This window comes from Cydia pomonella, chromosome 15 (genome assembly GCF_033807575.1).
Source record: "Cydia pomonella isolate Wapato2018A chromosome 15, ilCydPomo1, whole genome shotgun sequence".
NCBI classification, from domain to species: domain Eukaryota; kingdom Metazoa; phylum Arthropoda; class Insecta; order Lepidoptera; family Tortricidae; genus Cydia; species Cydia pomonella.
Window position 1 is genome coordinate 2100463 of NC_084717.1, and position 9061 is coordinate 2109523.

At 35.7% G+C, this 9061-nt stretch overlaps 1 long non-coding RNA gene across 1 annotated transcript; it reads left to right on the plus strand.

Moving 5' to 3' along the window:
* Positions 1–3638: 3638 nt before the first annotated feature.
* Positions 3639–6700, plus strand: LOC133525730 (uncharacterized). The gene is made up of 2 exons (XR_009800619.1): positions 3639–4376; positions 5366–6700. It is a non-coding gene; the product is annotated as an uncharacterized LOC133525730 (long non-coding RNA).
* Positions 6701–9061: the final 2361 nt, after the last annotated feature.

Sequence of the window (9061 nt, forward strand, 5' to 3'; positions counted from 1 at the left end):
TTTCCCTTCATAGTAAAAAGACTTACTTTAATTAGGTACTGATTATGCAAATTTGCCTATTTGTTTAACTCGGGTGAAAGGTACCGTTTCATCCCTTGGTTAACAATTTACTATACTTTAAGCTCCAGTTTAGCTTATTGTGACAGAATAGTAACTACGGAACCCTACAATGAGCGTGGCCCGACATGCTCTTGGCCGGTTTTATATTATTAACACGCTATCGACTTATAACTATTTATTAAAGCACTCTATATCTATACTATACTATTTCTAATGTTTCATTAGTATTGAGCTCTAACAACATTTTGTACCTACAAACTTTTTTAACTACTAGTATTTTTTTTCCCATTAACAACTTGGTGGTAACTAGTGGGAATAAATCATTTAAATGTGTATATAGGTAGGTAAGTGCCTATGTATATATTAAATCTATACGGGCCACAATGGTTACTGAGTGGGATCCACGGAACACCAATAGTGGTGCAGCCGGGGTGCAGGCAGACCGAAAAGAAAATGGCGGATCGACTTTTGGACGCATTCTACCCGAAATAGTGGGAAAATGCCAACGACAGTGTCGAGTGGAGAAAACGACCAGAGACCTTTGCCCAGCAGTGGGATACTGTACCCCTGAAAAATATTGCCAATGACGGTGAAAAATCATGCCGATAATTAAAGTTATATTCGAGAAATATTTCCGAGGTAAGGATAACAATCAGCGTAGACGTTACATCGACACAATTTAATTTCTTTCTTCGTTAAGAGCAGCGTTATTGAAAATGTGTCAGTTGCACCTTTACTGCACGATGCAATTAATCATCACCTGAATGACAGCAGTGTCATGTTGGGATAAAGGTACTCTTTATTTACAGATGGCGATTTCAACTGCAATTTATGAGAATTTTCATGTTAACTTGTGCTTTAAAACGTGTCTGAGGCCTCATTCGCAAAAGCGTTTTTACAACGCGCTTAAAAAAGCAATGGTTCGACACACGGCCCGATTCGAAGAATGATTAGATTAGACGATAGTCGTCGTTAGACGACATGTCAAAATTGACGTTTATTTCGATTCCGCTGTGATCCCAATAAGATATAATTAATTTTTGAGTCCGATCCATAGGTTACAACTATCACCAGCTATTTTATACTTAAATTATATTGCTATTATGGTATTCAGGGTAACGACATACAACTGAAAATAAATGAAAATTACACATGTTTTCGTGATTTTCTCTTGAACAAAACCGTGTAACATTTTAATATAAAAATCACTCTGCGGCCTCGTAATAATATTGCGTTATATTGAAACATAGCTTAAAAACACAAGTAACCTAACCTCATTAATCCCTAACATGTGATAAGGCGAAGTCTGACCTACTTCATCATAACTATAATGCAACATTCACTTTGCACTCTAGCACGGAAAATCCTACTTTCCTAGTTGGAAGTTTATGTGACACTTATGCTAAAAAGGTACCACGTGTGAGTTTTGCATAAAACGCAGATTCTAAGAGAATTCGAGATTGCGTCTCACGTTTTCTAGAATATTTGCGTATTTATAGAGGTTATAAGTTAGCTAGTTTATGGGTTGCTACATTTTACCCGTGACATCGTCTGCATGGATTTTAGAATTAGAGTTTTTGTCGGAATAAAATTATTCCACGTATTATACGTGACACGATATTATTTGTTGTGTTCTAAATTAACTTGAGTCCTATTTCTATTTTTATTAAATTCTAAGGAGCTTGGTATCATTTTATTTACCTGCTTCTATCCGGTCAGGTGGCCATCACAGGTAAAGAAAAACACAAATTTTCAAATTTAGTAATTTTAAACTAGATATAGAATCCATTCGTAAACACAAAGAAACCAGAAAATTTACATAGTTATAAGCAAAACGTACAAAGAACGTGCCACAAAATATACTTAATACGAAAAAAATAAGGTACCTGAGGTGGCCAAGTCAGGACTTGAACCAGAGTATTGCGAATTTGCTTCTGACGACATCATCATTCGCTTGCCCTTATCCCATTCATTTGGGGTCGGCGCAGCATATATTTCTTCCATATCTTTCTGTCACCCGTCATCTCATCATTCACTCGCGTTCGTTTCATGTCATCTCTCACACAATCCATCCACCTTTCCCTAGGTTTTCCTCTCCCGTTCCATCCCTCCACATTCATTCGTAATACCTTTCACATCACATGATTTTCAACCCATCGCATCATATGCCCGTACCACGCTAGGCAATTCACTCTTACTTTCTCTAGTATTGGTGCAACTTTCAAGCTTCCTCTTATATACTCATTTCTTATCCTATCCATTGTCACACCACACATCCATCTCAACATTCTCATTTCCGCTACATGCAATCTCTTTTCATCCATCACCTTTAGGGCCCAACACTCTGATCCATACATGACGTCAAGTCTTATGATGGTTTCATAAATTTTAACCTTCAGTCCAACCATTAGACTGAAATAAACGGTCAAGAATATAAGCCTTTTTTAGATTCCATATTATTATACTTCTACCGTTAGGTCAATACATACCTCAGTTTCAGACATTCATTGTTAAATTTGTAACGGAAACTGAACTCAGATAAGCACTTTCAAAGCACGCTTACACCACTACTACCTTCGGTAGATATACTATACAATACAATACAATACAAATATTCTTTATTGCTCACCAATATGAAAGAACATAATGATATACAAATTTAAACATACAACCTAGACTATGGTAGACAACGGGCGGTCTCATCGCTAAAGAGCGATCTCTTCCAGACAACCTTACTACTATACCTAAGATCTAAGCAAATCCCTATTAACGAACCAGCTTGTTATATTAATTCGAATATAAATGATCGCTGAAACGACTCATGCAATTTGCTGGCTTTTGTTCGAGGTTTGAGAGTTCTACGCGAATTAGATCCACAGATATTCATCAAGTTTCAGTACATGATGAAGTCACAGTGCTACATTAAATAGGTTATTCGCGGACGGTCTAGAACACAAAATGACTAGTGTAATATTTTATCTACATCGGTTATAGTCTACCGCTCTAACGGACTAGAACGCAAAATGCCCACATAATTTTTTCCGTTTTATCTTAACTTTATAGCGATGTCGACGGAGCCCCGCTTCCGTGGGGCTCCTATTCTGTACTGTTTGGCCTTCGGCCATTTGAATATACCTAACGAACCTAACCTACGTATATAAAATGTTGTGGTCATTTTGCGTTCTAGAACGTTTGCGATGTAGACTAATAGCAATAAAGACAAAAATATTACAGTAGTCATTTTGCGTTCTAGACAATCTAGACCATCCGCGAATGACCGCATTAAATTGTAGAAATTTGAGGATGCCACTGAGCTTCAAGAGGCAACATGATGTAAACATCCATACATCCATCTCCCTATGTCGTACATCCTTTACCTTTGTTATTTAACATTCAACGTTTGCCGTTGACATAATATACCTATACAGGGTACCCAGTAATTAATAGATAACCCTACCGATAGGGCACCTTACGCTAGTCCAGAAAATGCATTTATGGGTACAGTAATAGTTTCGTGGTTTTCGAGATAATTTAACTTCACTATCTTTTTTACACCTTACTTCATTCACAATTTAGACCATATCGTCCTATTACTGCAAATACCAACTAAGTGACTTTTTGACGAAATGCCTTTTCTTAAACCAATAGAAATAGTTTTTCATTATCTACAGACTGGTAAAACCCCTGTTTTGATACGATCCCGCGTTCATAAAATAGCTAATGCGTAAAGTAACATATTGGTAATTTTGTGTCACTCTAAACAGGCAAAATCTTATATGTGTATGATAATACGCTAATTCATATTTTCACCTCCAGGTAAAAACTACTACCGACATATAGTGTTATTTTGCATTACCATTTTATTGAATATGAGCCAATTTATTCTCAGAAAATACGTTGTATATTTACTTATTTGTTTTTTGCATATATTCATATCTACTAAGCTATATTTTTTACGACAGGTAAAATATATCAAACATCTTTAGCACGTTTTTCTAGAACTTTTTCGAGTTCATTAACGACAATTTCTTACTGCCATAATATTGTACGGCGCCTTAGTTGGTTTTGCCTGTATAGCTTTACTCTGACATAAACACAAAATTCTACAGGAAGAACTAACTAAGTGCGCTTACGAGCTTTGCGCCGTAGCTAACTTCGCTCAGTTGCTGCTTACGCGTCGATTTGACGGTTGGTTATTATTGTGGTGTTAGATCGATAAACAGTTTAAAACCCTATTTAATGACGGTGTGTTATAAAAATGAATTCAAGAAGCAGAAGACTCGTTAGACTGGCAATGGGAAACAAGGATGCAGACCGTAAGTAACATATTTTTGTTTATAACACTTAGGTACAATTTAAGTTTGAGGTTAGTATTATTGAAATGTTTAGTTACGGCAGATTATACGGCATTTAGGTACATAAGATTAACATTGAATGTAAGAATTTGAAGTAGATTTAGACAGTGTTACAATGAATGTAATTTTGATGGTAGTGCGACTAGTGCGTATGTATTGTGATGACTTAAATATCAAAGGTCAATAACTAGCAAGCGCGGGCCCGCTGCTCGCCGGCTAGCTTTGTCGTTGTAGGTAACTTTTTCGTTTACTCACTTTTACAGACTGTGTGAGTATTTACACAGGTACTTAGCAGTCAAAATACCTTTTTAGGGTTCCATACCCAAAGGGTAAAACCGGGACCCTATTACTAAAAAAATCCACTGTTCGTCTGTTAGTATGTCTGTCACCAGGCTGTATCTCAAGCACCGTGATAGCTAGACAGTCAAAATTTTCAGGGATGATGTATTTATGTTGCCGCTTTAACAAAAATTACTAAAAACAGAATTAATTGATATTTAAGGGGGGCTCTCATACAACAAACGTGATTTTTATGCCGTTTTTTGCTTAATATTAATAATGGCAATAGGTAAACGCTTGAAATATTCACAAAATATTTAATTGTATATTCACTTAAAAAATTAATAGCTAAATTAAAATAAAATAAATATTTAAGGGACGTATACCATACAACAAACGTATTTTTTCCCCGTTTTTCATAAATAATGTTACGGAACCCTTCGTCCGCGAGTCCAACTCGCACTTGGCCGATTTTTATGTGTAAGGGGGCTAGAAATATACTTTAGACTCACTTGACACATAATCCTATTGATGTCTCGAACCGCAGGTATACCTATCACCTATATGTTGTCAATCCTTTAAGCACAAATGCAAGTCCCTAGCAATCATCACAGTGTAGTTAAGTGCAGAACATACATACATACATACATTTATAAATTTACTTGTTTTAGATGAAGATCAGCTGGAATCGGAACATAATCAGGCCTCCGACCTTAACGAATCTCGGGAACGTATCGCCGAGGAGATGAATCAAATAATAAGTAACTTTTTTATTGATGACAATGCAGCAGAGTCGGATCAAGAGCAATCCCAGATTATGTTACCACTACCGAATCTCAGAGCAAAGCGAGTCTCCGAAACATCTTCAGACTCTGATTCGTTATTCGGTGGCCGTGATTTTTCAGATGACGACCCTACTTACCACCCAGAGGAAGAACAAAAGTCTCTTAATAGCTGCAGCAGTAGCAATAATGACGATTTAACTACTTTGCAGGACTTTATCTCCTTTGACTTACAAGCAATATTGCAAATACCTTGCTCAAAAGTTGGTTTGTTGTATTATATCAGAAAACTGACCGTATACAATTTGACTATATACGAATGTGCTTTACCCAATAATGCCTTTTGTTTTATTTGGTCCGAGATTCATGGCAAAAAAGAAAGCGCGGAGATTGGTACAATTTTATACCATTATCTGTCGAAGCGTATTTCTACTAAAGTGACAAGTGTGTCATTATTTTCTGATACATGCAGTGGTCAAAATTGAACCCGAAAGTTGCAGCTGTTTTACTCTGGTTTGTTAACAAAATAGATCATCTGCAAGTCATTGAACAGAACTTTCTGGAGTCTGGGCATTCGTACATGGAAGCAGACTCAATGCATAGCAGCATCGAAAGTGCAAAAAAGAACACAGATATATTTTCTATGACGGACTGGGCAAACATTTTTAAAAGTGCTAGGTCGAAAGGAGTTTATAGGGCTGGTAATAAAAAGATGAACAAAGAACGTTAATTTTATGACCTGAAACAGCTAGCTGAAGCTTTGTTGAAAAATAAAACCAAAGACTGCAGTGGCGACAAAGTTCTTTGGCTTAAAATTAAGAAGATGAAATTCCTGAAGGGTGATCTAAAAATATACTTCAACTATGATGTTTCCGACGTGTATAAACTTTGATACCAGCGAAGCACCAAAATCTCGCAAAACATCGACACCTCAATCCGGCCCTTGATACAGTTCCAGGAAAGGGAAGCAACTTGATAAGTCGAACCATTGCGCCAGTTATACGACGAGACATTAGCAATTTCAGCAGCTAAGAAGAAGGATTTGGTTGGTCTTTGTGACAAAGGGGTCATTCCCGAGGAGTACCATGGATGGTTTCGATCACTTAATTGTGATACTAATGTCATAGATCGTGTGCCAGACGTTGCAGCAGGCGAATCTAGTAGTGAAGAAGAAGATAATTAATGTTTTGTAGGCTTATTCTTAGTAAATTCATCACTCACTAACTTGGGCTTTGTTTATTTTTCCACACCTCAAATAATAATATAGTTACCAGACCTATAAAATAAATTATAAGCTTACAAATACAACTTATTTGACAAAAAAAAACATGTTTTGAGTTATCTCTAGTGAAGTTAAGGGCCTTTAATTAGATACTGCAATATTTTCTACAGGTAAAACCGCATATGTCGTTGGCAATTTCCATTGAATTTGACAATATCTTCAAAATCAATGACAGATTTTTGTTATTTTGTGTATTATTAGCACAGTTTATGTAAAATAAAGCTCAATTTAGTGGAAACTCTGACTTAGATGGTGTTTCTGAGTGAAATTTACATAAAAATGTTTCTACAGGTAAAACCGGCTAAGTACATGACACTTTTATTAATAATGTGTTTTTACCCTCAATAAAACAAAACTTAGGAACTTTTCATGATTAAGTAGTAAACAAGATAAGATAAACTTTAGAGTTTAATAAATACAAACCATAATTTGCCATGTTTACTCATAAAAAAATACATCCAGACTTTAAAATGCGATTATCTCAAAACTACTTTTTTGCAGATAGTCGGTATTTGCAGTAATAGGACGATATCTTTGTTTGTAAATAGCCAACCAGTGTATGCCATTTTAGAATCAGTATTGGTTAAACTATATTTTAGGAAAATCTGTTCTTCATACATGTTTTATCCACCACAAACTTACAATATCATTATCTTATCTTGTCTAATTTAATTTATTAGTCTAGTTAATACAAAAATCATTATCTAATCTAGTTTTACACCAATATTTTAAAATAAAAATCATTAAACACGAAAATCTCAAAAGTGACAAGTCAACCGGTGTTGCCACAATGTTTCGGCTTTAGTTCAATTTAATTTCTTTTTTGCCTTCCACAAAGTATCCAATCTCAAGCAAAGTTCAGATTTTTAATTTTAAAATTTAACATCAAAAGATGAGCTCGATTTCTAGCAGTTACCTACAATACGGAGACGAGCTGATCACGCAATAAGCACCCGGGGTGTGCGTTTGATTTGAAATTGATTGACCATCGGGTGGTAAATTGGATAGGTTGTTAGTGGTTACTAAAACCTATCCAATTTCGATGTTTAAACCCTTATGTACGAAGCCACACAAAAACTCATATTTTTACTTTCAGAACACTTTCGACCAAAGCTCTGAAAGTGTCATCATATCAAACTGTCCTGGCCGGTTTCGACCACGGCGACTGTTTTAATACTGATAAATAACATATAACAGCAAACAATAGCAAAGCACAAGCACTAAAACTAACTCTAAACATGTCAGTGTTAAAAGTAACGTTTCTGGCCAAAGAAATGTCATTATTGACACTGACAGATCCTATCAATAACAAATATCTCTCTCTCTTATTAACCAGCCGCCGCTGGCGCTAGCACCTGCAAGCAAGCGTCGACGCATGGTATGGTCACGTTCATAATTATAAATTGTCTATGTGACTGTTTGGTTTGTTTTCCTTACGATTTCTCTTGTATATTTTGGTTTTGTTTATTTTCTTAATTATTCCTTTTGTGTATTTTTGGAATGTTTTGATATCTATCTTTATGTGTTATCTGTCGTGGCTTTACAGCTAGCATTATGCTAAGTTGGATTCATTTCGTCATACACACTAAATGACTTCTTTTCTTGCCACTGTTGTCTGGACATGTTTTGTGATTGTCACGAATAAATATCTTTTACCTTACCTTATTACAATCAATCGTTTTGTGAATAGCCCAACGGCGTTCATTTGCGAGTTTCAGTTTTCCCGGGTTATAGGAAGGAGAGATTTGCGCTGCTCTTTCATTTGCCAATGCCAACGACCAGAGCATTTATGAGATACCAATTAACTTGTTGCAGTGGGTTATGAAGAGGATATATGTACGGACTTTTTAGGACCGCTACTAGATTCCTACTAAGTATTTAAATAGGTACTGAGCACTTTTAACTTACTGATCTTTGGTGGATCATATGTATTTTCAATAGGGTTGAAAATATGTCATTTGGTAATGTAGAAAAAACGTACCATTGTTTTTTTTCGAAAATCTTACAACTATGATTAAAAAAAGTGTTTTCGATGCAGTCATGAGTCAGTTTTGTGATGGTCCATACAAAATGTAAGTAAAAATGAACCACAACATTGATAAAGAAATTGACCTCGTAATTATTATGAGTAGCAAAAACCCAGAGGTCAGTTTTTCGAAAAAAAGTGAATAGTATCAGTATACTAATAACTTCAACGACCCGAAAATCACCCAGTTTTAGGGTCGTGATCCTAAATGTGAAAAATGTGTTAAGATGGTCATACTTAGCAAATTTCCCCATGGGACTAACCACAAAATCGCGAA